This window comes from Rhinichthys klamathensis, unplaced genomic scaffold (assembly GCF_029890125.1).
Source record: "Rhinichthys klamathensis goyatoka isolate OS25496 unplaced genomic scaffold, OSU_Roscu_1.1 h1tg000068l_1, whole genome shotgun sequence".
Classification (NCBI taxonomy): domain Eukaryota; kingdom Metazoa; phylum Chordata; class Actinopteri; order Cypriniformes; family Leuciscidae; genus Rhinichthys; species Rhinichthys klamathensis.
Window position 1 is genome coordinate 1,612,359 of NW_026606611.1, and position 14,361 is coordinate 1,626,719.

The window sequence follows — 14,361 nt, forward strand, 5'->3', positions numbered from 1 at the left end:
AAAGGATTCTTTTTAGTAGAAAAGTTACATAGAGCACCTTTAACTAAATCATAATTTTAATTTTTTCCAACACAACGTTTTCCCTTAACCCAAAGTAATATCGTTTGTTACAAAGAACGTGTAATTTCTTTGCTTTGATACAGCCTAGTGTTTTTATTTTAGAAAAACTTAACATGTACAATTACATCCAAGTGAAGTTTTTACTTTGAAATAAACAAATTCAATAGATGTAATTAATTTCGAAAACTTGCTCGTCTCTGGCAATCAGACGACTGTGAATCCAGAGTCTTGTGTATATAATATAAACCAGCTTAATCTCATCATCAACTTTTTTTTATGTGGCTCGGAAAGTGTTTAAATGTGCAATCATTTAAACACTTTTTTTTTAACTTATATTGTCTATTAATGTTTTTCAGAAATCACTGGAGACTCATGATTGTGTGCTTCCCTGGAAATGAAGAAGTGGAACACATCAAAAGGGGACGAAAATTGGTGCAAAAAAAGGAGGTAAATATGTATTGTGCATTTGGGTAAGTCAATTTGAGTAATTACATTTGGCGCTGTTGCCCCTACAATGATTTCCATTACACGGGAGTAGATGTTAAAACTTCATGCTGATTTGTACTCGGCTTTCGCCAAGATAAGCACCAACTAAGACTTAGCTTTACAGTATCCTATGCTTCTCCATCCATTTATGCTTCTTTCCATATGGTGATGTGCAGGGCGCTGCTAAGGATTTTGGGCCCCATGAAAAGAATCTTGACAGGGCCCCCAACACAGCTGAGACTTTTTTCTAGGGCTGTCAAACGATTAATCGCGATTAATCGCATCCAAAATAAAAGTTTGTGTTTACATAATATATGTGTGTGTACTGTGTATAATTATTTTTAATACATAAATACCCACATATGCATGTGTATTTAAGAAATATTTGCATGTATATACTGTATATAGACTGAATGTAGCCTATATATAATGTATATTTTATATAAATATAAACATTTTATATATAAATAACATATTTTTCTTAAATATATACATGTGTGCATTTATATACAAAATAATTATACACAGTACACACACATATATTATGTAAACACAAACTTTTATTTTGGATGCGATTAATCGTGATTAAACGTTTGACAGCCCTACTTTTTTCATATTAATTTACATAAAATCATGCGCTTTTATGGTATTTTGACTATCATTCTCATATATTTTAGTCAATCAGACAATTGAACTCCATCCCATGTCCTCACCCGTAATTTGTCCTCTGTAATACAAAGCCGTGCACCCGCTGCACCCTGCTCTATCGAAACGTGCTAACTTGTCGAAAAATGCTACCGTAGAGACCTGGGGCCTCATGTACAAAGCGTGCGTAACGTTACGCCATAGCTGTCAACATTGAACATAAGGGAGATTTCCCGGAATCCATCCCCAAAATAAGGGATTTTTTTTTTTTTTTTTTTACGATTCTTAACCACAAACTTTAAAAATAAAGCACTAATCATTAAAAGTCTAAAGAGTTTATAACTAGCCTGCATATGTGTGAGAGAGAAAGAGATAATGTGTGTGTGTGTATGACTGTGCGTTCACACCGGACGCGAATAGCGAGTCAAATTCGTGTCTACCGCGTCTAGTTTGACGCTTGACCACTTTGTGTTAATTCGCGTGTCAATGGCGAAATTGACGCGCGTAAAAACAAAAGTTTGAAGCGAAATTTGGTCGCTTCAAATTGAAGACAGGCATAGACCACTCGAGTGGTCTATGCCTGTCGAGCCCGCACTCTACAGCCCGGCGCGAGGTTCACCCTCGCCCGCATCCACCTAATCTGTCATTTATTTTTGTTTTGATAATAAATGGAGCCTCCAAAAGTGAAACCTGTCCTGTGATTTTTTAAAAAGTTTTTATACACTAAATTGTGTTTGTTGTCTTTACATTAGAATAATAATGTTTCATTTAATCTAGAATAGATATGGAATAAATAGCATTCAATACAAAATGAGTATCTCTCATATATTGAAATCGAGTTTTTATGTGAAAGATTTGCTTTGCACACCAAGCATTTTTGTCAAAATAATTTATTGAGGCCAAACATAAAATATCATTATAAACTGTCACTTCACCACGTGACAGCAGCAAGCAGGCTCCTGATTGGTTAACGCGGTGCGAATTGACGCAGAAGTTCAGATTTTTCAACTCGGGCGGCAGACGCGAATTCGCGTCAAACGCGAGAATGCACAAAAAGCACTACATAAAACATTCGCGCTTAACGCGCCAGACGCTCAATTCGCGCCATTCGCGCGAACTTGACGCGCGAATGAGGCTTATTCGCGTCTACCGCGCCGCGCTCTACGCCTCATTCGCGCCGCAGGAATTTTTTACGCGCGTAATGGGCCTTTCACACAGGACGTGGAAAGCGCTATGAAACCCATTCATTTCAATGGCTTGCGCCGCGCGAAGACGTTTTGTTGCTGCGTCGACCAAAGCGCAAGCGCAGCGGTGCGCAGCTCGCGCGCATGCCGCGGTCAAAGTTCAAAATAGTTCAGAAATCACTGGAGACTCATGATTGTGTGCTTCCCTGGAAATGAAGAAGTGGAACACATCAAAAGGGGACGAAAATTGGTGCAAAAAAAGGAGGTAAATATGTATTGTGCATTTGGGTAAGTCAATTTGAGTAATTACATTTGGCGCTGTTGCCCCTACAATGATTTCCATTACACGGGAGTAGATGTTAAAACTTCATGCTGATTTGTACTCGGCTTTCGCCAAGATAAGCACCAACTAAGACTTAGCTTTACAGTATCCTATGCTTCTCCATCCATTTATGCTTCTTTCCATATGGTGATGTGCAGGGGCGCTGCTAAGGATTTTGGGCCCCATGAAAAGAATCTTGACAGGGCCCCCAACACAGCTGAGACTTTTTTCTAGGGCTGTCAAACGATTAATCGCGATTAATCGCATCCAAAATAAAAGTTTGTGTTTACATAATATATGTGTGTGTACTGTGTATAATTATTTTTAATACATAAATACCCACATATGCATGTGTATTTAAGAAATATTTGCATGTATATACTGTATATAGACTGAATGTAGCCTATATATAATGTATATTTTATATAAATATAAACATTTTATATATAAATAACATATTTTTCTTAAATATATACATGTGTGCATTTATATACAAAATAATTATACACAGTACACACACATATATTATGTAAACACAAACTTTTATTTTGGATGCGATTAATCGTGATTAAACGTTTGACAGCCCTACTTTTGACAGCATTTTTGTCAAAATAATTTATTGAGGCCAAACATAAAATATCATTATAAACTGTCACTTCACCACGTGACAGCAGCAAGCAGGCTCCTGATTGGTTAACGCGGTGCGAATTGACGCAGAAGTTCAGATTTTTCAACTCGGGCGGCAGACGCGAATTCGCGTCAAACGCGAGAATGCACAAAAAGCACTACATAAAACATTCGCGCTTAACGCGCCAGACGCTCAATTCGCGCCATTCGCGCGAACTTGACGCGCGAATGAGGCGTATTCGCGTCTACCGCGCCGCGCTCTACGCCTCATTCGCGCCGCAGGAATTTTTTACGCGCGTAATGGGCCTTTCACACAGGACGTAATGGGCCTTTCACACAGGACGCGGAAAGCGCTATGAAACCCATTCATTTCAATGGCTTGCGCCGCGCGAAGACGTTTTGTTGCTGCGTCGACCAAAGCGCAAGCGCAGCGGTGCGCAGCTCGCGCGCATGCCGCGGTCAAAGTTCAAAATAGTTCAACTTTTGCCGCTGCGCTCTGTGACGATTACCAGCGCGGCCAATAGAAAAGGGACATCCAAACAAACACGGAAATCAAAATGGATGAACGGCTAGCACTGTGCACGGGACAGATAAATAGTTTACTGCTGACCGAAAGGAGGAACAAAAATCAAAATAACTAACGTTATTATACTGACGTGTAGAACTCCCGCTTAAAGTTTTTGAAAACTCCGCCTACTTTGCTCTGGCATAGCGCAGCGCAACTCACGTTGTATCTGAAGGGCAACGCTGAACCCAGCGGCCAGCGCAGCGCATTCCGTGTCCTGTGTGAAAGCCCCTTTATGCGTCTTTGCATTGACCAGCAAAACCTCATTTCGCTTAGCTGTGTGCACAGCTTTTTGTAACAGCGCGCGCAGCACCGCATCGGAGGATGAACGACTTCAAGCCGAATCTGTGTGAACGTCTCAGGGCCCGTTCACATATCGCGTCTTTTGCGCGCTCAAGTTCATTATTTCAAATGGAGGCGCGCGGTTTGCGCGCTCATAATGGAAGCGACGCGGTCGCGGTGCGATGCGCTCGTTTTTTCCATGCGCGTCCGCGCCGCATCGAGATAAAAACATCTCAACTTTTCAGAATGCCGCAAGCGCACCATAAGCGCACAGTAGGTCACGTGACAAGAACCAACCGGAGCGCAACCGCCCTAGCGTTTTCAAAAAAAAGAATGCGGCGCGCCCAGCGTTTTCTACGCGTTTTTAGGCGCGATATGTGAACGTCTCACACAATCAGAGCGTAAAAATACGTTGCCTGGATACAATTTGGGCGGACTGAACCATTTTATGATAATCGAGAGGGGGAGAGGGGCCCACGGACGTTTGTGTTTCCTAAACAAATAAAAAAATTGACACCAGGAAACAGCAAATAGAATAATTTACAGTTAATAATTTTTACTATCAAATATTTTTTTTTAGCACCACAATTTTATTGGGGGCTTCTCTGGGCCCCCTCTTAGTCATGGGCCCCGAGAATCGTCATCGTTTACCCCCCTTTACAGCGCCCCTGGTGATGTGAATCTCCTTCTGTCTGGTGTTAATAGCTAGTGTATTTTGCGCGTCAGCACACACAACGGCTGCAACCACAGTGCGGTCCCCCCATAACAACCCTCTGGATTGAGCTAAGTAGGGAACATCTCTAGGCAGAGGTGGGAGTAAGTCACTAAATGCAAGTCTCAAGTCAAGTCCAAGTCTTAACATTGCAAGTCAAAGTCAAGTCAAGTCATTCTGTTGTAAGGGTCAAGTCAAGTCAAGTCAAGTCATACTCTTTGTCAAGTCAAGTCAAGTCAAGTCAAGCCAAGTCGCAACTTAGTCATCAAGTCATACCAAGTCGCACACAGGCTAGTTTTACACATTTTTTAACTCTGGGACTTTTATTACTTATTTAGACACAGAGGGCTGATGGGTTACAAAAATAAATAAATTAACTTGTGTGTAATAAATAAATTAGCATTAAGAAGCACTTTAAATGCTCTAAAATAAAAATAAATTAAATGAATACAAGTAAACAAGAATTAATACAACTTTTCCCATTTTGTAAAAAAAACCTAAAAAGATATTGCATTCTAAATTAGTACTGTATGCCAAAGTTTGTATGTTCTTACTCATCCAGGTGATTTGATCCCATAACACAAAATATTATATGGAAATTTTAAGAAAACAAATCTAATAATTTAAATGATTTAAACCCGACTATTTTTTTAATACGTGGGTCGTTATAACTGACGTTCTCAATCTTTATTACTTTCTCCCGCCCGCAACATTTATGTCTCGCTCCCGCCCGCAAAAATACTTTTTTTTTCTGTAGCCTACCTCATGCTTTTAAGTTAGCCTACGTGTCGCCACCATACACATGAGCATAAATGCTCCTGATAAATTATTTGTTATTAAAGCATTAACACACAAACCACTGTTAGACATAAAAGCAAGCAGCTGCGTGCATGGTTTGGCGTGACTGCGCGCCCTAATTCCTAAAAAGCTGACATCAGTTCACCGTGATCTCACACATCTCTGTTTTTATCAATGAAGCTTTCATAATATATATACTTTGTTTGTTATAATTCGAGGATTTGCCAGCATACAGAATTCAGCACTGAACAAAAAGTCAGTTTTGAGCGGTGAGGGAAGTCTATCGTAAATGCTTCTGATTGGCCATTGCGTTCCTAGAAATCAACACATATGTCTGTGATTGGCTACATCGCTCAACGCTGGAAACATGTTAGAAATAGAAACATCTGGCCTGTAAATCGTTGCTATTTTGTTTTAGTTGTTCTTATTGCTTTTCTGCAACAGATGAATAAAAATGTATTAGTTTTTATGATTTATTCATAGATATTTCTAGTTTGCGGGAGTCCCGCGAATCGTTTTATTCTCCCTCAACCCGCACACACAGAGTGAGTGCATTACCGCCCGCGCTCCCTCTTATGACGAATAAAAAATCCACAATAATTGAAAAAAAAAAAAAATCCACAAGTCATTTCAAGTAAATAGGCACAAGTCAGAGTCAAGTCTAAAGTCACAAGGAGCAAGTCTAAAGTCAAGTCGAGTCTTTTCAGAGATCTAGTCAAGTAAGTCTCAAGTCCAGAAAATTGTGACTCGAGTAAAGTCATATGACTCGAGTCTCCCACCTCTGTCTCTAGGGTCTTCAAGTGGGCACCTTCCGTCCTCAGTGTTTCGTCGACTAGCCCACGACACCTCAAGAGGGCTCGACAGTGACTTTGGCATCCCAGAGTCACCCCCCTCCGTCCCCCACTCAACTCAGCCCAGCTTACTGACCTTTACCTCCCTCCTGCTGCTGAGGTTGCTCCTTCCTCATAGTTCACATGTGACCTAACCACAATCTCTCACAATCTCTCCGCAACCTGACCATACGCGCCAACCCGTTTGACTGTAGGCCAATTTATACTTCTGCCTCGGGTGCGCGCAGTAGGTACGGCACAGACGCGTACCATATGCCGTACACTTTGCCGTAACCTGACGCGTACCTCCTCAAAAATGTAACTACACGTCACGACGACGCGGACCGCAGATCTGTGATTGGTCGGCTTGGTAGCATCGCGTTTCCTCCTACGCATGTCCCGCGTGTTCTTCTGCACCGCACACCATTTTTAAATTCTAAGTACAGTGAAACTGTTAAAAAAACAAAAAATTAACTGCTTTTTCACCTCGATAAGCTCCAACTCCAACATGATCCGCTCTCTTTCAGTCACCATTGCTTGTAGTAACCTAAACTCAAAATAGTCGCGAGGAATCTAAACACAGTGGAACATTAAAACCCTCCGCCGCCAACTAGCGTTTCGGCGCTGTACTGCAGAGCAACGCAGACCTAAACGCAGAAGTATAAATGCTCACGACGGCGTCGCCTACATGCGTAGCCTACGCCGTACACTACGGCGTACACTCGACGCAGAAGTATAAATTGGCCTTAAGGCTGTCGAGCCCCACTGCCGTCATTAAAGCAGGTTCAGTGGCAACGGTTCCGTATGGCATACTATCGCAAAACACAATATCTGTCCAAACACCAATCCTCTTTTACGCAAAATACACAGGAACATAATATTACAATGCAAACTACACAAATAAACCAACAGACTCTTCGAGTTTTCAAGAATTCTTCGAAACCGTAGAGTGGCGGCCTGTACTCAGCCAGCCAGAATCTTTCCGTCTCAACCACAGCCAGTTGCTGCTCCTTTCTGCTGCTTCAGATAAGTTCTTTACTGCGCGACGCAACTCTTGGCCGCTGAATCCGACGTCTCTGAGGAACCGGGTTGTAGAGTGTGCCACAAAACCTCGACAACCCACTTCCACTGGATAAACCTGGACTCTCCATCCTCGCTGTTCTGCTTTAGTGGCCAGATGGGCATACCGCAGTTTCTTCCTTTCATATGCCTCATCTACCGCATCCTCCCATGGCACTGTTAACTCTATCAGTTGAACAATGCGTGCTGATCCAGACCACAAAACAATATCTGGTCGTAGGTTAGTGGTGGCAATCTCAGGTGGAAAAATAAGCCGTTGATCAAGATCAGCCAGCATTTTCCAGTCCCTAGCAGCTTCCAGTTGTCCTGGACGAGAATTGGTGTTAACACCTTTTCTTGGTGGTTGCTCGCCTGGGCGGAGGAATATTGTCTTCTGCGTGTAATGTTTTGCTAGAACAGGCGGCAACTTATTGGTCATACTACGCTTGCCTTCCAATGCTGAAGCCAAACATCGCAGTACTTGGTCATGGCGCCAAGTAAACCGACCCTGGCTAAGAGCCACCTTACATCCTGTCAAAATGTGCCTTAATGTGGCAGGTGATGAACACAAAGGACAAGAGGGATCCTCTCCTACCCAGAGGTTTAGGTTCTGCGGTGATGGGAGAACATCAAATGTTGACCTAATAAGGAAACTGATCCTACTCTCTTCCATTGACCAAAGGTCTTGCCAGCCCATCTTGCGCTGTTCCACACTCTCCCATCTCATCCACTCTCCCTGCTTGGCCTGGGAAATGGCCTATAATATATGCCAATATTCCTTTACTATAAAGTCTCACTCTGCTGAGGCAGCGTGGAACTCCCAACCATTTCCTGATATATGAACTTATTAACGCTTCCAGCTTATCCACTGTTGTCAAAGAAACCTCGTACACAGTCAGTGGCCACAGCAACCTCGGCAGTAGACCAAACTGAAAGCACCAGAGTTTTAGTTTGCCTGGTAGAGCACAGCTGTTTATGCTCTTCAACCCTTCCACTGCTTGTCATCTAACTTCTCCCACTCGAACTGTGTCCTTTAGATCCCCATCGTACCATCTCCCTGGACTCTTCACTGGCTTCTCAGAAACTGTTGGTATTGCCTCACCATTAATGAAGAATGTTTTATCTACTACCTTTCCTTTAACTATCGAGATGCACCTTGATTTAGAGGGCTTAAATTACATTTGTGCCCATTCAATGTTATCTGTTAACTTCCCCAATAACCGATTAGTGCAGGCTACTGTTATAGTCATGGTTGTTATGTCATCCATGTATGCTTTGATTGGTGGTAGTCGCATCCCAGAAGCCAAGCGCTCTTCTTGAAACCATCACTCACTTTCTCAAAACCTTAAACACAAAACCAAATTTTCAAACCACATTCAGAGAACATCTGACTCTTCTTTCAAAATCAAACATTTGAACACTACAAACACTACAGATCATTCATTAGACATACATCAACAAAAATGGAGCAAACAAATTGTGCAATTATTTTAAAAAAAGTATAATGACAACTTACACTAGTAGGGTGAATATATTTTATACTGTATTTATATATATATACTATATATAATATATATATTATTTTATTGCAAGTATAGTGTACTAAATATTGTATAGTATTGAATGTCTGTATATTCAGCACTTACATACTGTGAAATTACAGTGAACTAACTGCAAAAGGCAAAAAGGTCAAAATACTAATGCTTTACAGAAAGAGAGATTTATTCAACAAATTTGTTCAGAGAATGGGATTTAGGGTTTTTGCAATTCAGAAAAACTGTATTATAAAATGTTGACAGTCTGATTCAGCTGTGGCAAACTAAATATTGTGGTCACTACCAACACATTTCTGTCATGAACGAAACATGGGATGTTTTGTCAAAAATAAAGTTTATTAAATTATCAACTAAGATGGTATGATATTGTTTGGTTCAATCAATGTATACTGAAACTATCAAAAGTGGGCAGGCACTGTTGCACTCTATAGAGTGACGCAGTGATGACGTTTTTTTGTAGACCAACCCAGAAGTTCGCATCATCCTGGTTCCCTCAAGAAAAAACAAATAAAATTTTTCCATTTGCTTTTGGATTATTTAAAAAAATAAGCTATGTGGCTAACAATGGTTTATAATGCTTACACATTTCATTAATCATGATAATCTTCACAATTGAAAACAAGATTTAGGATTTTTGAACCCTAAATACAATCGCTAGAAGTAAAAAGCTACACAATGTACAGCTCATTGAGGGGAGGAGCTAAAATAATAGGGCAGATTGTGGGCGGGGCCTGTTCTACTGTGACATCACAACAGATGCATTGCTGAACTGCTAATTTTGAGACACCATTTCTAAATTATGGGGGAAATAAGAGAGAACATGGATTTTTACCATAATAGGATGGTTGTGTACACACACTGCGGACACATATCTTCAAATCTTCATCTTATTGTCAAAAACAATATAAGAGTGATTTTTGCATACTAGATCCCCTTTAAAGAAAAATATATAACAGCATAATCAATGCAAATAAATACTGTACATATATGCACAATGCTCTGGTGCAAGCGGTTAGTAAATTTGGCCCTTAAAATTACAGCTGTTTGGAGGATTATTTTATGTTTTTTTTGTTTTTGTTTTACTTTACTGAAAGGCTTAATAGGTAGTCTAATGTCCACTTCTAATTTATTATTTTAACTTATTAAGAGCAAAATAAAAAAATAAATAAATGTATATATTACATGATGTTTTTGAAATCCACCTTTCTGCTGGGATCAGGATAACCAGAATTTTTGGAACAAGGGAATCCCAATCTTACTAAAAAAGTTTTGAACAACACAAACTGACGATTTGATCCAAATTAAAACCAAGATTGGATCTTGTGATCTAATCCGATTTCAGAATCTTTTTTTCTTTAGAACAACCCATTTTCAAAATGTTATACAATCTGATAGGATCAATTTGATAATTGATCAATTTCTGATCATTTACATCGAGAGGACAAAGTGCTTCCAAAGAATGAACTATACATCATTATATTGGCCATTCTATTGAAAATGTGCTTATTGAATTACTTAAAGTCATACACTGGGGGTGTTATTTATTTTGAGTGATATTGTAAAGAAACAAACTAAATTGAATGTGGTTATATGACATAAATGATATGTTATGATTTGTTGAATTTTCTGAATTTTATAAATATATTTAAAATATATTTTATGGACATTTTAAAATGCTTTCCCTTATTAAAAGGAAAAAAATAACATTAAATAAATTTTTTATAATATAAGACCAGTATGACTACTATACGTGTACTTAAATATGCGGTATTATACCGTGAGTGGTTGCATTACAGTAGTAACTTGCCATTTAGTTACTGTTATACTTCAATTACTTCAAGTACCTGGCAACACTGTAAATCCCTATTAGGTTGAACGGTATTAAAAATACCTGACAACATTCTTCCAACTGAATTCTCTCCACACGACTAAGCTTGTAGATTGTGCTTTACAACTTTTCATCCAATCATCACTTGAGAATGAGATAATACAATTTGTTTCCCTCCATCTTCCTTTTGTCTTTAACATATAATGTGTTATCAGACACAGTTTGAATCCATCATATGACCTCGAAATAATCTTATTACAACAACAACACTTTTTCATTGACTAAAGGGGTCAATCTTACATCTCAGAGCTGTACAAATGCTCAGCAAATTAAAGACTTTCTGATATTTACTCTAAAAAGCAAAGAATTTGCAAGCAAAATTGTGTGGTGTTTTATCACTTTTATTTCAGATTTAATAAAAATTAAAAGTATTTTATATATACATTTTTTTTTTTTTTTTTTTTTAAGGGATATGGGTAAGGTTAGAATGGAAGCTTGTTTCCAACACAGAATAAAAAAAATTATAAATAAAATAAAATGTTTTGAAATTATGACTTTTTTTCAGTATTGCGAGATATAAACTCATAATTGTGTGTTATAAAGTGAGAATTGCAAGTAATAACTGTGAGTTATAAACTCACATTTGCGAGTTATAAAGTTAGAATTGCATGATATAAACTCACAGTTGCGAGTTATAAACTTGAAATGTTCCAGATGTAATTAACTGGCCATTATCCTTCCCATACAGTGGATGACAATGGCCATGAATAACGACTGATCTTCAAGAAACTGCCTGATATGTTCCTGTCCGCATCCGTGCTGTGCAGAGCTCTCCGGTTGTTTCGAGGAAGACGAGCTGGACTGGCTCTGCTAAGAGCTGTTTGTGGTCGCTGAGGAAGAGACGGCTGTAGATGTGTCCTGAACCTCACAGGTGTCACAGTCAGCAGAGGCAGTGCTACATGCCTCTGGACACATGATATGCCTGTCAGATGTAGGCCATGGATCGAATTAATCTGTTGGTAGGATAACAATAGAAAACGATTCAATTATTGACATGTTTTTCAAGTGTTTTTACATCATTACCAAAAAGCTAGTCTAGATTTAAATGATTCGATTTTGTCTAATTCTTACTGACCTGCTGGTATAAATGGGCCGTCCGTGCGATGCACCATCTGCGCGTCTCGTCAGTGGAAGCTTGCTTGGCGTCCCAGAGTTTTCTCACGCTCTGTTGGAAATGGTCGAATTTACAGAGCTGAGAATGAACTTTTTTAAATGCCAGTCCATCCTTTAAATTTCTGGTCAGCTTGAAATTTTTATTGAGTGTCTTCCTGAATAAGAGAAAACATTCAGAAATGCAATGAGTTAATGGCACATTGTAAAGATGATTCATCAAAGCACAAAATTATAATCGGGGAAATTATTCATCTTTTGCGAACCCTAATTGCTTCAATTGGACGTGTCTGATGTATCTCTGTAAAAGACATCCAAGTCGCAGATCAACACTCTGAAGTGTTTGACTGATGTTTCCTCTGCACAGGTTGTACATTTCAGAGGAGATGTTGTTGTTCTGAAAAGATCGATCCAGATGTTTGAGGTTGTTTTCTTGAGCTTTGATGTCAATTACGAACGCTTGACCTTTCACCCTCTCGTGAAACAGTTTGTCATCATCCTCTTCACTGTTCTTGATGTACTGCTCTTCAGTGTTACCTGAGACTGCTGAAACATATTTGTTAGTCTCTGGCTTGTCAGGTGTCTGAAGTGATGGCTTTACTTCAGTCTGAATTTGAGACCGTTTCATGATTGAGGAAGGATGGGTGTGGGCAGGAGACCGGCTCTGGAGATCTTCCACTGGCACCGCATCAACCTTTGTCTCCTCAACAGACTGCAGGATCTGAGGGAGATGAAAAGATTTGACAGGGGATGGACGATGGATGTTCAGAGTTGATTGACTCTGGAGGTCTATCTGAGTCATCTCTTCAAATGTTGTCCCTGTTCTCAACATTGACTCTACATAAGCTTTTCTCTCCTCTACAGACTGCGGGATCCGAGGGAGATCAAAAGATTTTACAGGGGAAGAACGATTGATGTTAAGAGTAGATGGACTCTGGAGGTCTTTCTGAGTCATCTCTTCAAATGATGTCCCTGTTCTCAACATTGACTCTACATAAGCTTTTCTGTTCTCTACAGACTGCGGGATCCGAGGGAGATCAAAAGATTGGACAGGGGAAGGATGGTGGATGCCAAGAGGAGCCGGGTTCTGCAGCTCTTCTTGAGCCAACTTGTTAAATGAGGTGACCTTTCTTGTTTCTTCCATGGACTCCATGCTAACTTTTGTCTTCTCTACAGATCGTGTAATGTTGGAGAGAGCAGGGGCCGGAGGAAACCTGTCGTCGGCAGATGGACTCTGGAGGTCTTTTGGAGTCCTCTCTAGTGCTGTCAATGGTCTTCCCAGTCTTGCCTCCTGTACAGGCTCCTTGAGCTGAGGGAGAGTAAGTCGCTTGCTCACAGCATCAGTCTTTGACCTCTTAGGCAATTTGGCAGGAAATTTTGGCACCTGCTGCTGAACTGTAGAGCCATATTGCTGCCCAGATGAAACGTCAAAGTCTCTGTCCACCTCTTCAGCCACCTTTCTCTGTTTCTGTGGAAGCACCTTGAGACCCTCTACCGCTTTGCAGTGATCTTGAAAAGCCTTGTTGAGGTTTTCAATGGTCGCTGTAGTTATTTTTAACGCCAAGCTCGTGGCTGGACTACAGGTGTTTGATTTGGCGATGTTATTCAATACACTGATCAGGTTTGATGAACACTCTGATACAGCGTTTGAATTCGCCTTCATTAGTGGTACTGTGGGACAGCACTTCAGAGACTGGATGCTTTTAACCAACTTGGGATGCAGATCCTCTTTCCTTGTTTTATCTGAAAACACACATTCTACACTGTAAGCTACCCTGATACGAAATTTTAGATGATCCTAAATCACATTGCAACCAAAGCGATTCAAATATGCTTTTTATGAATGATGGTGTGTAGATTAACTTACCTTGTGTCTTCATGTTTGCACGCTGTTTAGCAGCAACCTCTCGCATTTTCTGAAAGGTATCCCGCAGGCGGCTTATGTTGTGCTGCATTATAGTCTGGAACTCATCGAAAGTCTTCTGCAAGCCCTCCAGCTGCTCCGTGCTGACCATAGAGTTTTGCACTTTCTCTATTTCCCATTCTAGCGATTTCTCTGTAAGTAGTAAAACATATGAATCGTTGACTGTTATGTTCAATAAAATTAACTGAAAAAACACATCATAAAATCGCAGTAGATTTTTCCCACCAAATCGTGCAGTCCTATATGGGTGTGTTCCATTTAATCAGTATGTCCTATATCAGAATGTCCTATATTTAAATGATTATATACAGTA